The sequence below is a fragment of the Panthera pardus genome, unplaced genomic scaffold (assembly GCF_024362965.1).
Source record: "Panthera pardus isolate Hobbes unplaced genomic scaffold, ASM2436296v1 HiC_scaffold_1, whole genome shotgun sequence".
NCBI classification, from domain to species: domain Eukaryota; kingdom Metazoa; phylum Chordata; class Mammalia; order Carnivora; family Felidae; genus Panthera; species Panthera pardus.
The window spans coordinates 78,064,544-78,084,561 of record NW_026526654.1 but is presented as its reverse complement, the minus strand read 5'-3'; positions in this window follow the sequence as shown (position 1 = coordinate 78,084,561).

Genomic DNA, 20,018 nt, shown 5'->3' with positions numbered 1-20,018 from the left:
TTCCAAACACTTGCTAGAATCCCTAATGTCTTCATGAACAGGACCAGAAGTTCAGAGTTGCTCCCTTATGGTTAATCTGCAAGCCACATTAACTCCTTCAGGCTAAAAGGATACCATTAAGAGCCAGGTTACTTGTATTGCTTGTTATAAATTAATAAGTTGGTTGGACTTTGAATTAATTAAGTTAATTCAGTTGGAAAGCCAACTAGCTTTATACAATGAGAAGCTCCAGGTCAAGAGCTTCTTAACTGGGTCATGTCCTGCCTGCTGTGGAATCCAGCCCTGGCCAGACCTGCTCTTTCTAGACATTCTAGATGTCTAGATAAAAAAGGTTAAAATTCCAAGAGGTTAGGACCTAAAAGTGAGTGGAGATAGTTGGTAGTTATGGAATATTCTCCAAGAAGCTGAGGTTCAAAGGAAGAGTTGGGTTTTTGTAGAGAGCAAGAGGTTTGAATGTAAGAAAGAAAGGGAGCATTAAGGACAGATGATAAAGTATAAAGAATTCAATTCCTTGGGGCATATTAACCACTTTGATTTTTAGTCTATTAATCAGATGGTGAGATGTTGAGTTTCACTCAACCATAGGGTCCCTGGGCATCATGTTGGGGGAATAGCAATTAGGCAGGGTCTAGACCACAAAAGTCTTTGTAGGCTACCTAAAGAGTTTGTCTTTGGTTTTAATTTTTGTTTTTATTTTTGAGAGAGAGAGAGAGAGAGAGAGAGAGAGAGAGAATCTTAACCAGACTCCACACTCAGCACACAGCCTCAATGAGGGGCTCAATTCCATGATCCTGGGATCATGGCCTGAACTGAAACCAAGAGTGGGATGCTCAACCATCAACCAACTGAGCCACCCAGGTGCCTCCCATCCCCCCTTTTTTCAGACAACAGGAAGCGAATAGAAATTTTTAAAGAGGGGAATAGAATAAATAGGTTTGCTTTTGTGGAAGCAAACGCTGATGATGACAGTAGATGGAAGGGGCAGAGCACGTTGCCAAGGAAATGAGAAGCTGATGTAACAGCTCAGATAAAAGACTGAGAGAGAGACAGTGGCAGTAGGAATGGTGATGAGACGCCATTTATTCACTAGTTCAACAGATATTAAATGCTGTTTATGTGCTAGGTGCTGAGTTTTACATACTAGGAATACAGGAATGAATAAAATGGACTCATTACATGATCTCAAGGAGTTTATATTCTAGTGAGAAAGACAAAAATAATTACCGAAATTAATGATCAGATTTTTTTCTTTTTAGCTAGAGAGAAATGCTTTGAAGAAAATAAAACTGGGTGTTAAGGGAGAGTGATGAAGCTAGGAGGCCTTTAGAAGGAAGTGACAGTAGGTGTAAGACTCGATTGACAAGAAAGAGTGAGTCATGTGATCTTGGGGAAGAGCGTTCCTGGCAAACAGACAGTGTAAAGGATCTAAGGTTGTAGATAGATGGGAGGAAGAGTTGGGGTGGGTGGTGATGGAGCAGGTGATGGAGGGTGTAATGGTAGGGAAAAGAACTGAAGAGGAAAAATGTAAAGTGATCATGGGGAATTTAGATTCTGAAAGCAATGACAGTAACCCAATCGTGGCTTGCATTTTTTAAAAAAATCACTGATTGCTGTGTGGAAACATGGAAGCCAATTATGATATTTTTGCAGTAGTTCCAATGAGATACTGGTGCCTTGGGTCAATGTGATAATCATGAAGACAGAAGTATTGAAATTCTGGATAAGCAAGGTACTGCAGACCCTCAGCTTTTGAGAAAAAGGTATTTAGATAATTCTCCACAAATTCTTAAATATGAAAATATTTCTATGGATTCATTCCCAAATCAACTAAACCATATGAAAATAATGTAGCCCTTTTAGTCCCTCGAGGAGATTACGTTGTATGCCATGATGAGCAGAGAACAAGAAAACCCCAGTGGAGTACAATGCAGCATATGCCCGTTGAGTACACTGACAGCTTTACACGTATTCAACAGAAAACAGGTAGACAGGTACAGTTACTTTTGAAGGAAGGTGTTTATTAAAAGGAAGAAACTTATCTGCTGGGCTTTTTGATGACTGATTGGAAAAGTCGGCACTTGGGTGTCAGGGAAGGATGCATTGCCTCATAACAGAGTAATTGAGAGTACTTCTTCTCAGCTCTCAGGAAAGTCTAGTCCACATACATGTATGGGGTGAAAAATTTCCCTCTGCCAACTTAATTCCAGTGATAAGGGCCAGGAGATTGCAAAGTAACTGAGAGTAGACAGATTAACAGAAGAAATGTTTATTTTGTGTGGGGGAAACATTCAGATGAAGAGGATCCCCAAACAGCTAGAGATAGAGGTTTGTATGCTGACTTCATAGTGGAAAGGGAACAGGGAGAAAGGGTTTCTGTGGAAAAACAAATGGGCTTTAGGAAAGACAAATGGGCTTTTAGAAGAACAAATGGAAGATACGACAGTTTGTGATACGATTTGTTTACGTGGTCTCTCTATCCCGGTGTGAGTGGTCATCTCCTTACTGGGAGCGAAGCTCTCCCTGGGAGAAGGGAGGTATAACCTCTCAGAAGATTCTGCCTTTAGTCAGACAAGAGTAGCTCTAACAAATCTTCCTCCTGCATTTGCTCTATCTCAAGTGTCTTTAGTTTAAAATAATCTTCATGCCAGCTCTGGGATCTGAGTGGGTTGCCACACTTTATTTTAATGAAGCTCCATGAAGAAACGCAGTGTCTCACTTGGATCCATACATATGAGATCAAGATAACACATGCAGAAGCAGATACCCAGGAGCAGAGGAGGCCATGGGAATGTGGACCTTCTAGTACTTCTTGGAAATCTCAGTGCAGTTTCAGCTTCCTCAGGAGTTGGAATTGAAAGCTTAACCAATCTTATCTAGATAGTAAGGTGCACAGAGAGAGCCCTTTCTAATTACGGGCATTAATACCTCTGCCTTCAGCTAATCTACTACAAGTACACCTTATTTAAGAACTAAGATGTAACAAGTGCTACAGGGATGTGTAAAGAAGTATAAGACATGGGAATTTATAAGATAAGGAGTGTGTGTACAGGGATGTGTAAAGAAGACATGGGAATTTATAAGATAAGGAGTGGCTGTCTTAATTCATAACCTGGCTCAGGCATTTATATGTGAGGTTAAGATACTTACCTAATATCACATAGAGAGTAAGCAACAGAGCTGAAATTAGAATCCAATTCCATTTTATTCCAAATTCCATCTTTTTACCACTACTTATGCCACCTTAGTATACCATAAGGTTGCTATAAGGATTAGATTAAATTAAATGATTAAATATAAATAAATTGGCCAGCGTAGTCCCTGGCATATAGAAGGCACTCAACAAATGTAACTTTTCATAATTGTTTAATCATGAAGGATGAAGTAATCTCCATAAGGTTCTTTCTGTTCTAATGCTTTCTGACTTTGATCCCTGACCTGCTGGAGATTAAATCTTATAACAGAAATTACACACACACACACACACACACACACATGAATTAAATTAAAATGCATACCTTATATAAGAGAGCAAATGAGTAGAACTATATTGAATTTAGAGAATCAGAGAAGGGAAAATTGATTGAGGTAGGAGCCTCCTTCATGAAGGAGGTAGAATCTGAGCTGGGGAGAATTTGCATGGTGCTTAACTGGTTAATAGAATTTCCCTAAGTACCTCATTTACAATAGAGATTAGTTTAGGCTTTTGGGTGAATATGACTCATTTAAATGCTCAAAACCATGAATCACTCAGAGTAGCATTATGGGTAATTTTAATGAAACATCTTTAAGGTCTCTATTCCTTTGTTAAGTGCTTCTATTGAATTTAAACAAAAGTCCCATTTCATTCCAAATTTAAATCCAAAAGAGATTTGATCTTTTCTTCCTGCCATTTTGCAGCCAATGTAATTTCTAACAAGTGCCTGGAATTAAGATGTGAGTCAGATCAGAAAACTGCATTTGAAACTGAATGGAATAGCAAAGCAGAATGGGGAGGAAGGGAAGATTTTAGAGTGACATTTCCAGTTAAAACCACTTGAGCTGGCCCTCATCAATTCTTGACTTCCTTTCAGTGACTTACAGGACCACTAATGTTCCTCTATTTGGAACACAGTGAAGTTAGAAAAAATAACTTACAAAAATCAAAACATCATAAGTAGGTCACACACACAGATCTGTATGTACTAATACCAGGTTTGTTTTTAAAATCCTAAATTGGAAACCGCCCAAATGTCTATCCCCTGGTAACTAATATACAAATTGTGGTGCATCCCTACAACACAATACCACACAGTAATAAAAAGGAACAAAATTGATGCATGCAGTAACAAGATTGAGACCCTAAAGCATAAAAGTTAAGTGGAAGAAGCCAGGCACAAAAGACCACTGCCTACTGTGTGATTCTATTATATATCATATTCTAGAAAAAGGAAAACCATAAGGACAAATCAGTTCAGTTGTTACCAGGGACCAGGAATGGAAGGAAAAAAGAAGGAAGGGTGGGAAAGAAGATGGTAGAAAGAAGCAAAAAGGCATACATTTAATTTTCCTAATATTTTTGTGGTAAAATACATATAAAATTTACTATCTTAACCATTTTAATTGTACAATTCAGCAGTGTTAAGTACTTTCATATTGTGGTATAATAATTACCACCATCCATCTCTAGAATTCTTTTCATCTTGCATAACTGAAACTCTGTCTATTCAATAACAGTTCCCCATCCCCACCACCACCACTTGAAGCCCCTTGGTACTACCATTCTATTTTCTATCTCTCTCATTTTGGCTACTCTATATACATCATACAAGTGAAATCATACAGTACTTTTTGTAATGCCCCGATTTCAAATCCGAGAGACCACCAAGGACCCAATACCGATGCAAACGCATGAGGGTTTATTTGCAAGCTCGAGCTTGGGCCCAAGTATACCCGACACAGCGGAGAAGGGACTTGGACCCCTAGGTTAAGAGGCGGAGCAGTTTTATAGGGGCCAGAAGTTGCACAGTCATGCCAGTCCACACGCAGGTGGCCAATTGAATTACAATTTACCCTATAGTAACTGAACTAGCCTATCACTCTGATCAGAATTGGCGCGCAAGTTTGGCGGGCAAAAGGCGGGGTTTACATTCTTTGGCGGTTAGGGGTTCCGCATTCCTATATGAGCCGGTTTCCAGTAAGGGTGTGCTCAGCGGCTTGACTAGGGTGGGGGAGTGTCTTAAGCAATAAGTAGGTCATGTGGGGGTTATACATGAGATGGTGGGTGTAGCACAAAATGGAGTTAGTCTTGCTCTGCTTGTCCAGGGGTAGGGGATTTTTGTTAAATTCCTTGGGTCCCACACTTTTCTTTTTGTGACTGGCTTATTTCATTTACCATAATGTCGTCAATGTTTGTTTATCCATGCCATAGCATATGTCAAAAATTTTTTTAAAGACTGAATAATCTTCCATTGCTTATCCATTCATCCATTGATAGACATTTGGGTTACTTCTATGATTTAAATAGTGGGAATAATGCTTGTTTGGTGGGCTAACACAATACAGCCTAGAGATAATTTCATGTGCTCTTGAGAAGAATATGTGTCCAGCTGCTGTCAGAATGTTTCATACATTCTGTTAGGTCCACTTGGTCTAAAGTATAGCTCCAGTCCAATGTTACCTTTTTGATTTTCTCTCTGGATGATCTATCCATTGTTGAAAGTGGGGTACTGAAGTCCTCTTCTATTATGATAGTACTTGTCTATTCCACCCTTCAAATCTATTAGTATTCGTTTAATATATTTATTTATTTTTTAATGTTTATTTATTTTGAGAGAGAGAGAGAGAGAGAGAGAGAGAGGCAGAGCACGAGTGGGGGAGGGGCAGAGAGAGAGGGAGACACAGAATCAAAAGCAGGCTCCAGGCTCTTAGCTGTCAGCACAGAGCCAGATGCAGGGCTCGAACTCACAAACTGCGAGATCATGACCAGACCCGAAGTCGGACACTCAACCGACTGAGACACCCAGGTGCCCCTGTTTAATATATTTAGGATCTCTAATGTTGGGTGCATATATATTTATGATTATTATATCTTCTTGATGAATTGATTCTTTTATCATTATATATCTGATAATATATGTATATTATATATATATTATATATATATATGTTTGTGTGTGTGTACATATATATATATATATAAAGGATTTTCTTTATCTCATGTTATAACTTTGTATTAAAGTCAATTTTGTGTAATGTAGGTATAGTTACCCCTGTTCTCTCTCTTTAAAAAAAAATTTTTTTAATGTTTATTTATTTTTGAGAGAGAGAGAGAGAGAGACAAAGAATGAGCATGGAAGGGGCAGAGAGAGTGAGAGACACAGAATCCGAAGCAAGCTCTAGGCTCTGAGCTGTCAGCATAGAACCCAATGCAGGGCTCAAACTTATGAACCACAAGATCTTGAGATCATGACCTGAGCTGAAGTCAGATGCTTAACCAACTGACTGACCCACCCAGGCATGCCACCCCTGTTCTCTTTTGGTTTGTGCTTGCTTAGAACATCTTTTTCGATCCTTTCACATTGCGCATATATGTGTCTTTAAAGCTGAAGTGAGTCTCTGGTAAGCTGCATAATGTTGAGCCTTGTTATTTTATATATTTAGCTACTGCCTGTTTTTTTTATTAAAGAATAAATCCACTTATATTTAGAGTAATTATTGATAGTTAAGGACTTAATAATGCCATCTTATTCATTTTTTTTCTGGATTTATGTATTTCCTTTGTTCCTTTCTTCCTCTCTTGCTATCCTCCTTTGTAAATTGATGACTTCTCATAGAGATATGTTTTGATTTCCCTCTTTTTATCTTTTGTGCATCCTACTATGGATTTTTGCATTGGCCAGACCATGAGGCTTACATAAAATATGGCAAAGATATAATAGTCTATTTTATCCTGATAGGAACTTCAATCTCATACAAAAACTTTACCCTTTTACCCCCCTTTTTTCATATTGTTGATGTCACAACTTACTTCTTTTATATTGTGTATTCATTAACAAATTATTGTAGCTATAGTTATTCTATGTATTTATTTATCTATTTATTAACATTTATTCATTTTTGAAAGGCAGAGACAGAGCGTGAATGGCGGAGGGGCAGAGAGAGAGGGAGACACAGAAACCGAAGCAGGCTCCAGGCTCTGAGCTGTCTGCACAGAGCCTGACGCAGGGCTCGAACTCACGGACGGTGAGATCATGACCTGAGCCAAAGTCGGCCACTTAACCGACTGAGCCACCCAGGTGCCCCTATAGTTATTCTTAATATTCTTGTCCTTTAACATATTACTAGATACTAGAATTAAGTGGTTAATATGTACCAAAGTACAGAATTAGAGCCTAGTGAATTTGACTGTATACTTACCTTTATCAGTACCTTGTATATTTTATGTTTTATGGTATGAATCAGCGTCTTTACATTTCACCTTGAAGAACTCCTTTCAGTATTTATCGTAAGGCATGCTTAGTAGTACTGAAGTCCTTCAGTTTTTGTGTGTTTGAAAAAGTCTTTATCACTCCTTTGTTTCTGAAGGACAATTTTTCTGGGTACAGTATTCTTGGTTGCAGATTTTTTTAAAGCACTTTGAATAAATCATTCCGCTATCTCCTAGCCTATAATGTTTCTGCTGAGAACTGAAGTACTTCTTTATAAAGATGGACAGAAATGTGCAGTCAAGCCCAGATTGCCGACAGAAACACCTGCATGAACAAACACCGTCATATTGGCTTTTCCATATTCCCCATCTCACTCAACTTCCCCTTTCCACCAAATCCTGCGTCCTGGTGTCACTTCCCAGATAAATACTATACCCAGGTCATTACCTCTTGCTCTGATTTTTGGGGTACCCAAACTAAGGCCAGTGTATTTGCTTACTTATTTACTTAATGTATGTATGTACACATGTACGTATGTATTTTTGTGATGATAAATTTGCTTTTTTCTTTTTCTTTTGAAATAATTCCAAACTTACCAAAATGTTACACAAAAGAATAGTATAAAATAATTCCCATATTCTCTTTTCCCAGAGACTCAGTCAAGTTTTGCTTTTAAATCGCTCAATCGAGTTTTGCCTTTAAGTCACTTCAGCCAGAGGGAGGGGCTTTCAAGAATGAGGAGGTATAATAACAGTGGCTGCCTGCCTTCAGCTGCACCCATTTGATCAGAAACAGCAGTCACTGATCAGAGCACAGATCTGCAATATTTGAAGGAAATGTTCCTTTTTTGCTGCTTCTGGCTCTCATAAGCTATGTGTGGGCTACTCCAGGGAGACATGTGCAGCTGCCTGTCACTCGGCTGGGGAATGATAGATAGATAGCTGCTAACTTGCTAAGAGTTGAAATTAACTGATGTTAACCACAACTTACCTTCCAAGACCTAATTTACTGGCGAAATTTTCCGCTGGTCATTGTAAGCCTTCAATAGACTCCGGATTTCCAAAATAGTTACACCAGACAGATTCTGCCAGTGCATTTATTGTCTGAGAGGGAAGACAGATTTCTTTTCTTTTTTTTTTAAGTTTATTTATTTTGAGAGAGAGAGAGAGAGAGAGAGAGAGAGAACCAGTGGAGGAAGGGCAGAGAGAGAAGGAGACAGAAGATCTAAAGCGGGCTCTGAGCTGACAGCAGAGAGCCTGATGTAGTGCTCGAACTCATGAACCTCGAGATCATGACCTGAGCGGAAGTTGGGTGCTTAACCAACTGAGACACTCAGGCGCCCCAAGGGAAAACAGATTTCTGATGCTTCCTACTCCATGATTTGCTCAGAATCCAAGAGTAATTATTTTTGTCTTTATAAATGGATGTATTGATTCTTTGTTGGGTGCTGGGGCTACAAAGGGAAGGTCTATCATATAAACAGATGATTATCAATTGATGTGTAAACATCCTGATAGTTCTGTGCATGAAGTACTAGAAGAGTACTGGAGAGACACTGAACCAGCCCCTCCTGTCTGCAGCACCCAGGCATCACTAATTGATCCAAGTTCTCTTTCCCACAAATGGCCTTGGGAGTCATTTCCAGTATGATGCTGGAGCTGTCTATTACCAAATACACCAAAGTTTTCATTCTAACTCTGAAGTTTTTAACGTTCTAAAAGTTTCAGGTCCTTTGAAAGCACAAATTAACGTATGAGAGTTATTCTGTGTACTTTCTGCCCATGTAGGCTGAGCTTTCTTTCATTTTTGTGCTCCTCTGGGACTAGCTTTGAGGTACCTGCAATTTTTAATGATAACTAGAAGATTCCTTAATTCTGCAGCTGCTTACTTGCTGGATTGTGACAACTTGCTGTTTAATAACATTTACCGGAAGAAGTAAAATTTCAACAGTCCTTTCCCCATGTAGTTAGAACGTGTTGTATTTTGTTCAAATTATTGCTTTTAAAATCTGTTGTTCTCTATATCCAGAGACAAATATTCCATGTTAACTTACCGTCATGCTGTGTTCCTGTAGCAATTATTGTATGGTACAACCTGCTAATTTCACTATACTTTCCTTCAAGTGAGATAGGAAAGATTACACCATCATTTCATATTGTCCTTTGATTTGTCTCACTGGCCTTTAAGAAATATTTCTGGGAAAAGAAAACAATGAAGAAAATTGTTTCTCTTTTCAGAAGAAAAATCCTGTTTAAGGAAATGAAATACTTCTTTATGAAAATGTATAGTAATATGCAGCTGTCTCACAGATGGTAACCTCTCCTGAGATTTGCAGGTGCCCCTTCTCAAGACAAATGGGACATATGAACAGGAGGTGTGAAAGCCACTGCTATTGTTATGAAAAGTTAAGCAAAGTTTTGGCATTCGAGGTTTTCTTACATCTTACACTAATTTCAGTGACTGGGGACCAGTTCCTGGGCACTCAGTCTCTAACCTCAGGAGAGACTTGGGTGGTAGTTAAGGGCTACTTGCCATTATAGCTGTTTAAAGGAGGGAGAGACGTTTGGGGAATTCCTGCTAAATGCCAGGAGCTTTACTGACTTAATTTCTCTTTGTCTGATAATCTTACCCAAAAGATGCATTTTTTTCCAGGTAGAGAAACTGAGTCTCAGAAAGATTGAGCCATTGTTGCAACTTCCTACAGTTAAATAGAGGTTTTGCTGGAATTGAAAGTTAGGTTGGCATCATAGGTAAATGTTGCTTCAGTTAAAATATTTTGCATGAACCCTACAATTTCTGATTGATACCCATCCCCAAATGATTACTTGTGACTAATCTTGGTTTAACATAGCACACTCCCCCACCATTGGTTCCCTGTTAATTCTCATAGCCTAATTGTAAATTGCAATACCAAGTACCTGGACCCCCTTTCCCACTTCCTACAATCCATCCATCCCAGGTGAGGCTGGGCTTTAGTGGCATCTAATGTTTTAAAGAGAGTGTGGGGATAGGGTGGGGTGTGCCCGTTAATTCTCTTAAACCAGCTTGGGAAAGAAGAAGGTCAGATGTCAGGATCATACTCTCCAGTCTCTTCCAGTATTTCCCATGACTTATTGCGATGGCTACTGCTGTCTTTCCCATCCGGAAAAGAGAAGGTCCAAATGTCTGTATGGAAAGCCTAAGGCATCAGGGATGTGCTGGGAGCTGAGACAAGAATAAGATATCCTAAATAAAGAGGCAGTAGGACAGGACTCCTGAGAATAGTGGAAAATCCAATTTTCACTCTGGCTGCCTTCAAGTCAAAGTCATTGTGTTCCACATCTCTCCCAGGCATTCGTAAGGTCCCAAACACGGGGGCACATGTGGCATGAGTCATCTGTATGATTACTAAATATTTCCATCATCCAGGAGAGGGCAAAAAAGGACTTTATATAAATGAATGCCAAAGGGAAGTGCTGACACATCTAAGAAATGGCACCTGAGTGACTTTCTGGTGACTGACCAAGGTCTCCCTAAGTCTCACTTCTAAAAAGCTTGTTATTGTGATCAGTCTCTTGGTTTAATGTTCAGTCAGTAAACAAAAAACAAAATAAAAAAGATGACAAGCAGCTGGCTAGTACCATCTAGTGGTAACAGAGAAACAAGAAACAATAACTTTTTTTTAATGACCTTTTCCAAAAGGGGGAAAGAGAGACTGAAACTTTCCCCCATTTCTGGGCACAGTGATGGTTTATTATTAGGGTGCTGAGCTTGAACCTTTCCTCCAGAGAGATGGCTCACTATCTGGGGTGGTTGTCAGAGAGAACAGAGTGACGAAATTAGGATGCACTTCAAGATAAACTGATTCCAGTGCTTTGGAATAAGGGCACAGAGATTTACACAAATAGCTCATTCTCAGTTCGGCTATCTCTTGTGGCAGGGATCTCTGTGGGCGGGGGCTGGGGGTTTCTTGAGAACCAGCTGCTTTGCTGACAAGCCTTGTCATCTCGAATTCAAATATCGGATTAAATTCTGGCCATGGCGATTGGTTTTAAGGCCTTTGTTGTTTGTGCCACTTGCTTCTTTGTCTCACAGGCAGAATTTCAGAGCAGAGAATGCTCACAGCACACGTCTTCAAAGGTTTTTAGCCGATGTAGCTGCATTCCACTCAGCCAAAAATCATAGTTACTACACTTAACTCAGTACCTACTGTGTGCCAGGAATGACAGTAAGCGCATTAGCTGCATTGGTTAATGGAATTATTGAAACTAGTTTGAGACAGGTATTCTTGGTCTCATTTACATAAAAGGAATAAGGCTCCGAAAAAAAAAATCTCCTATCTTGTCCAAGGTGGCAGAGTTGACAGAGAAGAGAGGAGCCCAGTCGTGTACCCCCCGATCACTGTAGAGGATATACTCACTGCATATGGTATGGTTCCTATTCTTAGGAGGTTTATCATATTTTTAGGAAGACAGCAGACACAAAAATGGAAATAGACCATGAGGTCCTCTGCAAAGTCGGTATGTTTCTGGAGATTGCTGACTGATGGATAAGGGTAGACCAGGCTGAGACACTGGTTCTCTCTACCCCCATGAAAATGTCCTTGTGTGTTAGCCAAGAAGGCTCAGAAACATTCTTATCTTCCCCTCTCTATTCAGTGGCTCTCATTTAAACGCAGCCTGGTTTGTTGATAACCAGTGAGCTGGCACCAGTGCAGAATAAGGATATGGGCAAGATGGACTAAGGGAAAGATTCTGGGGTCAGGGAGATCAGTAAGGAGGGTGTTGTGATCATAAGGCTGTCAGGAGATGGGTCTGGACTGAACGGAGGGCTGTGAGTATGGAGAGGAAGACATTGTAAAAGAACCATGGAGGGTAACTGGGACTGTGTTGTATATGAGGGATGAAGAAGAGCAATGACTGGTGACAGGAGGAAAAGGTTGTGTGTCAGAGGGGAAGTCTGTGTGAAGAGTACTGCACACAGTCCCAAAGTTGGTTATAGGAATGGGTATTTAATATTTAATATTAAATAAATTTAAATTTAAATAAATAATTTAATATTTATTTAACATTTATTTTATTTATATTTAATATTTAAATAAATATTAAATAAATAAAAACAAAAAGGGACTTCTTTTTTCCAAATCCATTACTGGCTCATAATGATGTTTTTAGATAATGGTTTAAAAAAGTAAGTTGAATATTTTTTCTCCTGAATATATAAATACCCTATGCTTGCAGACATAAGAATTAAAAAAATTTTTTTAATGTTTATTCGTTTTTGAGAGAGAGAGAGAGAAAGACAGTGTGTGAGCAGGGAAGGGCAGAGAGAGAGGGAAACAGAATATGAAGCAGGCTCCAGACTCTGAGCTGTCAGCACAAAACCGCTATGGGCCTCGAACTTACTGTGAGATCATGACTTGGAGCCAAAGTCCGATGCTTAACCAACCGAGCCACCCAGGCGCCCCAACTTCAGAAGTTATTTTTCTTCATTTTCTTTGTCTCATTTTGATATCTTGACCTTAAAATACCTTTTAGCACTTTTTAAAAGCATTATAGTTCTAAAGATGTGTGGGGGGGGGAAGCTTTATGTTTATATATAGTACAAAGAGTCTATATCTTTTCTTTCATTTAAATGTGGTAGACAGAGAAAAAGATGGCTTCCATAGTCTGTTTGCCTTATTGTTTCTCTCTGATTCCAAGATGGGATTGACTTAATCCAGAATATTCCTCCTGTGGACAGAAGGGATTGATGGTGGACTGATGGAAGGGCAGGGCTATATCTGAAGAGGAAGAGGATATGCCAACTATAAGTGTTCATTATGTGAGTGAATTGGGTTGAATCTTTGTATGACGCACACAGACATGTACATATCAACACAAGATATATATACACATGCAAACATACTCAGACACAAACACACAAAGGTACACACATCCCCACAACTGTACATTTATAAACACACAAGGCAGTACTCACTGAGGGGTATTCAAACAGCAGAAGGAAATATTTAGTTCTCACTTGATACGCACTTATAACGTGGTCAGAAAAACAAGTATGCAATTATTATTAGCTCAGCTTTCAAAGTCTTGCTGTGGGGCACAAAACTTAGTAATAAAAAGGACTGGAGCTATTTTATGACCTGTTCTTTCTGATCACTACAAAGCAATTAATTTACTCAGACGCATATACTCTAAGTCAAATGTATTAAGTGTAACTTTTATTTTCTCTTCCCAAGGTGAGATGATGCAAAGATATCCTTTAGAAAACTCTCTACATGAAGGAATTTTAGGTCATAGTGGGACATCCTAGGGTTTGAAATGATATTCAAGGGGCAGATTGGAGTGAAGCATGGATGAAAATCAGGGCTTGGAAATATAAACATGGAAGTGAGCAGCATAGAAGAACATTTTTATTAGGCATTGAAAGAACTGCTCAGAGGTATTTGAGAAACATCAGCTCAGGGAATGTCAGATAATGTTATTAAGTAAATATCACTCAAAGAATGTCAACCTTTAATGAAGACCCCTGAATGTAATTTTATTTGATTTTTAAGTGATATGCTCAAGGGGCTCTAAGTTTGTTGATCTCAGTTTGGTTTTTAGTCACATGGAAATAGATTCTCCCTCATTCATAAGCAATTACCTTCTAGAAAGGCTATGTTGACATAAACCCAAACTACCAATCACAATTCATCTGGGGCTTGCAATCGACTCAGCAAGTGATATCAGTTGTTCTGGAATTGAATTATGAATAGAAATCAAATATAGTCAAGGTAGGAGAGGGACAAATTGAGGCAAGAGAAAGAGAAATTTATTATTACTCTATGGCTGATTTCTTCATGCCATGAAGGTATAACCTACTTTTGAATTGTTAATAGTTAATTAGTGACTCCCCTTTGAAGTCTTGGGTTCTAGAGGCAGGTTTTTGCACGGGCATCAATAGTTACCATTTATGTTGAACTACATGGTGAGTTTTTCTTCTACCTTAAACAATTATCACTCAGGGGAAAGAGGAGTTTCACATTACAAGGTACTGCCTCAATTACTTTATTTTGAATAATAAAGACATTTGGGACCCATAGGCTTGAAAATACCTTAAGGCATGCTAATTTTGAAAACTTTTTGAGCTCAGCTGACAGAACTGATGAAAAAAAAAAAAAAAAGGTAAAATTTTGACACAGCCTTGGTTATATCCTTGTTTGTATGACCAAGTAATTTCAAGTTTTGAATGTAAGGAAGACTTAAAGTTTTAAAGGTTATTTTGGGAGCAATACAGTGGATATATATGCAAATAAATGCCTATAAGACAAATAAAAAAGTATATATTCCTGAAAAAAATACGATGGGTACTCGTGGCTTGGGATGCGATTTTCACTGATGGCACCTACGCAAATTAAAAATAACTATCTCTCAGTCAATTTAGATTGTAAAACAGATGATGGACTCTGGAAAAGTGTTAGAATCTGAAAAGTGAATCAAATGAGGGTGAGAGGGTGCCAGGGCGTCTCAGTCAGTTAAGTGTCTTGATTTCAGCTCGGGTCATGATCTTATGGTTCATGAGATTGAGCCTCATGGTAGGCTCTGTGCTGACAGTGTAGAGTCTGCTTGGTATTCTCTTTCTCCCTCTCTCTCAGCCCCTCCCCTGCTCACTCTAGCTCTCTCTCTCTCTCTCAAAATAATTAAACGTTTTTGAAAAATGAGGGTTGGGGCAACACAGACAGGTGCATGTGAGACATTTGAATAAAATTGTTTCAAGTATTGCAAGACTAGACAAATGCAATATTGCTAAATATATTGTAAATATGTTTTTATATATGTGTGTAAAGCTAAATGAATAAATCAGATATTATAGATATTTGTCTATGTATATCAATAATGTTTATATTTCATTTGGCCCAAATCCTCTTTTTTTGGGGGGGGGGGGTGGAGATGAAATATGGAGAAAAGCTTGCTTTTTGGCATTTCTGCAGGCCAAAAAATTGGGATAGCTACATATCTCTGAGTAATCTTCTCAACTTTCCAAGTTACCTTGTGTGCACTTGGAAGCCTGGGGTTCAGAAGGATGTACTGCAGGGAGAGATTTGCCATATGCATGGGCTCTAGTTTCTCTCACCACTGATTCCTTGTGATTCTTGTTTTAGAAATTTGTCTGTAAGCCTAGGTCTTTCTAGATGGTATGAACATACAGTGTTTCTCACCCTGGCAAAGGAGTAAATAGGCCAGTGTCTAGGGATAATGGGATGTCTCAGGTTTTATCTTAAAAACTTGTGTAACTTTTTTTTTTTAAGTTTATTTGTTTATTTTGAGAGGGTAGGAGGAGGGACAGAGAGAGAATCCCAAGCAGGCTCCACACTGTCAGCATAGAGCCTGACGTGGGGCTTACTCTCATGTACCATGAAATCATGACTTGAGCAGAAATCAAGAGTTGGACGCTTAACCGACCAAGCCACCCAGGTGCCCTTTATGTAACTTTTAAATTACACTGTATAATAGATTTATTATTTAAAAAAATTTTGTCGTGTTTACCTTATTTCTTCCTCTATGTCATGGTGAGGGGTCATGTGTACCCAGTGGTGACCACACCCCAAGTTGAGAAGTATGACACTGGCCTGGACTTTGGAGTCAAGAAGATATTGTGTGTTGCCTACAACAGTTTGACCTTGAGTTAGTCATCTAAACACTCTGAGATTTTGTTTTCTTACTCACTCAATGGGGACTTTAATGCACATCTTGTAGAGCCGTAGTGAGGATTAAATGGAATGTCAGATCTAAGAAGCATAATAAATATTGGCTCCTTCCACCACATTAAGTTACCCTCAGAGACAGCCGCTTAGAGAGACTTATCCAGGGATTTAGGCTTCTACACTCTCAGGCTTGGCGTAGCTTAGATTTTAAGTCCACATTGGTTCTTACGGAGATTTAGCACCAAGATTAACCATCATACACCTGGATTGGGCCCAGTGTGATCTAGACCTCACTTCTTGGATTGAGTCCCTGGGGCTTGAGGGTAAAACAACCTGAGAGGATGATGTGCTTACTGGGAAGAATGAGACAGTGACTGCCAGGAGCTTATGTTTGTCTTACTGGAATTTTCCCTCCCTCTTCCCATTCTGTCTCCAAGTCTCCTCAGTACTTTTATTGATCCCCTCCTTCATAGAAACTTCTTGAAGACAACCCAGGCTTGTTAATTGTCCAATCCCATTATTTCTTCTTAACCCTCATCTCATCATCCTATCTCATCTTTTTGTCAGGCTTGATGCTGTAGACTTTATAGTTTTGAAATGTTTCTCCTTCGATTTCTGCAGAATTTCTCTGATAGGTTGTCTTCTGCCTCTCTCCTGCCTTTTCAATAGCTTCCTCCACTCAGCTTTTAAATACCTTTATTTTGTCCTCAACCTTTTATGTTCTGACTCTTTACACTCTCCTTTGTGTACTTGTGAGGGGTTGTCAATTTCTATAAATCTGACTGATTCTTTAGTTTCTTTTCTCCTCCAATCCATGCTCTACACCATATAGTGATTTTATTTTAAAACTAGTTTACTAGGGCTGGTGGAATATCATGTGTATCAGGGAATGACTGGGGGTATAGCTTGAGAACTAGGCAGGGATGAAATCACGAGGCACCTTGTACCATTGTTAATGGATCAGTCTTAACAGGATGGTTAGGCTGGGTTAAAAAACAAATCCTGCAGTCTTATTGGCTTAATATAGCAAGAATTTATTCATACCAAGCATCTTCCGCAGGTAAGCTGTGAGTTCTGCTTCACATCACCCTCACTCTGGGACCCAGATTGCTGAAGTGGACTTTATCTGGAGCACCGTTGCCAAAGCAGACAGAAAGAGAGAGGATGGACTTGCATACTGGTTTTAAAAACTGTTGGCTAGAAATAACTTGTAGCACTTCTGACAAAATTTCATTGACTAAGGCAAGTCAGATGCCACATTCAATTTCAAGAGGGCAAAGCACTTATTTCCAACCATGTGCCTGAAGGAGAGCTGGAAATATCTGGTGGATAGCCCTGATGACTCCCTAATCCTATCACACAACACACAGTGAGTTCAATTTCCTTCTGACATGCAAAAGTATTTTCTCCTCCCTAAGGGATTATGGCTCAAAAGTTCAACCAAATAACTGCACCCCGCTCCAAGTCTAGGGTCTCTGAGTGAGGGGTTTGGTCACTTTGGCCGTGGCATATCTCCTCTTATTGCACAGTTCTATAAACTAATTAGGTAAGTTGTATCTCTCCCACATACCTATATACTACAGTATAACATGTTATAACGTGTTATAATAGTATAACCACAATAGCAGGAAGATGGAGGAAGAATAAAGATACACATTCATCCCTGGTACACTGCACCACTGAAATCCCCTTGGGCAAATGTTGCAACAACTCTCAACCTTGGGAATAGAGAATGTCGTGTATGATGAGGGCCTGTATGCTACTCATCAGTCTATCGTTTTCTTTAGCTCTTGGCTCTTCCCCCTGTGAGACTTTCTATTCCATTATCATTGTAGAGCAGTTGCTGGAGAATGCCTTCTTTGGGTGCTGCAGCATTTTCTCAGCTCACTCCCTTCCCATTGATTTCTGAGGGCCTAAGGATCATTTTTAGTTTTAAAAATCAGTCATTTTGGGGTGTCTGGGTGGCTCAGTCAGTTGAGTGTCTGACTTCGGCTCAGGTCATGATTTCGCAGTTTGTGAGTTCGAGCCCCGTGTCGGGCTCTGTGCTGACAGCTCAGAGCCTGGAGCCTGCTTCAGATTCTGTGTCTCCCTCTCTCTCTCTGGCCCTACCTCACTCATGCTCTGTCTCTCTCTGTTTCTCAAAAATGAATAAACGTTAAAAAATTTTTTTTTTAAATAATAAAAATTTAAAAATCAGTCATTTTTAGTCTAGCCTACATGATTCTTTTGCTATAGGATTCTCTCAAAATCTTAGATTCTTACCTGTTCAATTCCAGGCAGTTTTATACACCAAGAGCCACACACACAGTCCTCAAGACTTGAATCTTAGTTTTCAAATCAGCCAGTTTTCAAATTGAATCAAAAACTAAGATCCAAGTCTTGAGGACTGCGTGTGTGGCTCTTGGTGTATAAAACTGCCTGGAATTGAACAGGTAAGAATCTAAGATTTATATTTGTATATAACTGGTTGATTTACTTTTTTACCCTCATGAGCTACTACTCTGACCTCTCCTTGAGTGAAATATAGCTACCTGAGACTGTCAGGCACATGGAAAAACTCTAGGTTCTTTTCCCTGAGCCATCTTAACCAATTGGGAAGACTTACTAGATACTACATCAGGGCAAATTTGATATTTGCCCTGAATTACTTTAATTTATCCAAAGATCTTCAAAATAGATCTGATGACAAATCCTTAATTTAGTTCCAGTACAAGGTTCAGTTTTAATGGGCCATCTATTCTAAAAGTTCTTCTCATTTTTTTTTCTGTTTGCAGTTAAGAAGCAATAGAAAAATTCTCTGAATTTCTAGACCTCTCCATTTGTAAAAATATTATGCTTGTGTTGGGGAGGAAGAAACTTCCTATACCTTCAAATTCCTCCTAACTGGACTAAGAGTTGAATTGACATGAGACAGAGTAACAGACAAAAATAAAATTTAGTTTCATATGATGGGGAATCCAAACACACATGAAATTCCAAAGATAGTCAAGAAAAATGAGGTACCCATATCATTCTGAACTAAGGAGAAGGGTGTACAAGTCTGGGACTTCAAAGAAAGAAATGCAATTCATAAGAAGATGAAAAAGAGTAAATGTTTGGTAAACAAATGCTTGCTGGACCACACAGACACAATGGGACACAGAGAGGAATTTTAACCAACAGACTTTGCTAAATTCCTCTTTGTTTACCACCCCTAGTTTATATTATAATGTAGTTATCTGTGGAGATCACTCTCTTCCTGGAGCAGATTCTCAATCTAAGTTCTTTTTAGGCAGTTAAGGGAATGGTAAAGAGCTTTTCCTGAATCTGCTAGGTTTTGATTGCTTTTAACTCAACTTAATGTTCATGCCAAAGTGGCCTATTTTGGAGCAATCTGCTCCTGGCCTTTTGCGAATTTGTCTTCCCTTTTTCAGCTCATTTATTTCTCAGAGTACCATGTCAAGCATAGTCAACTGCAGCCAACACTCACTACTTCCTCTGTGTTTCAATCTCTTCCCATATTACTATGACTTAACTATGTCCATGATCTCCCTGAAAAGTTAGTTTTGACTAGAATTTTCTAACTGCTTTTACCATGGGTTACCATCTTTGTAGCTTCCAGTATCAGTTTACTCACCACAACCATCAAGAGCAGAGTGGGGAAGAGAGCTGAGTATTAGAAATAAATACTTCCATATAGGAGTGCCATGTTATTTTTGCTCATATTTAATTGACTAAATCAAGTCAGATAGTCATGTTTAATTTTAAAGAGATGGGGAGGTATAGACTTCCCATGTGCTCAGAAGTGGAAAAGAACTGTATATGTGAACAGTGGTAATGCCTACCACAATCTGCTTTGTATTACATTTGTGTGTGTGTATGTGTGTGTGTGTGCATGTATGTATGTATATTTCTCCATAGAGTGAATGAATGCTTTAAAGGCAAAATTGTCCATATCTGTATCCTCA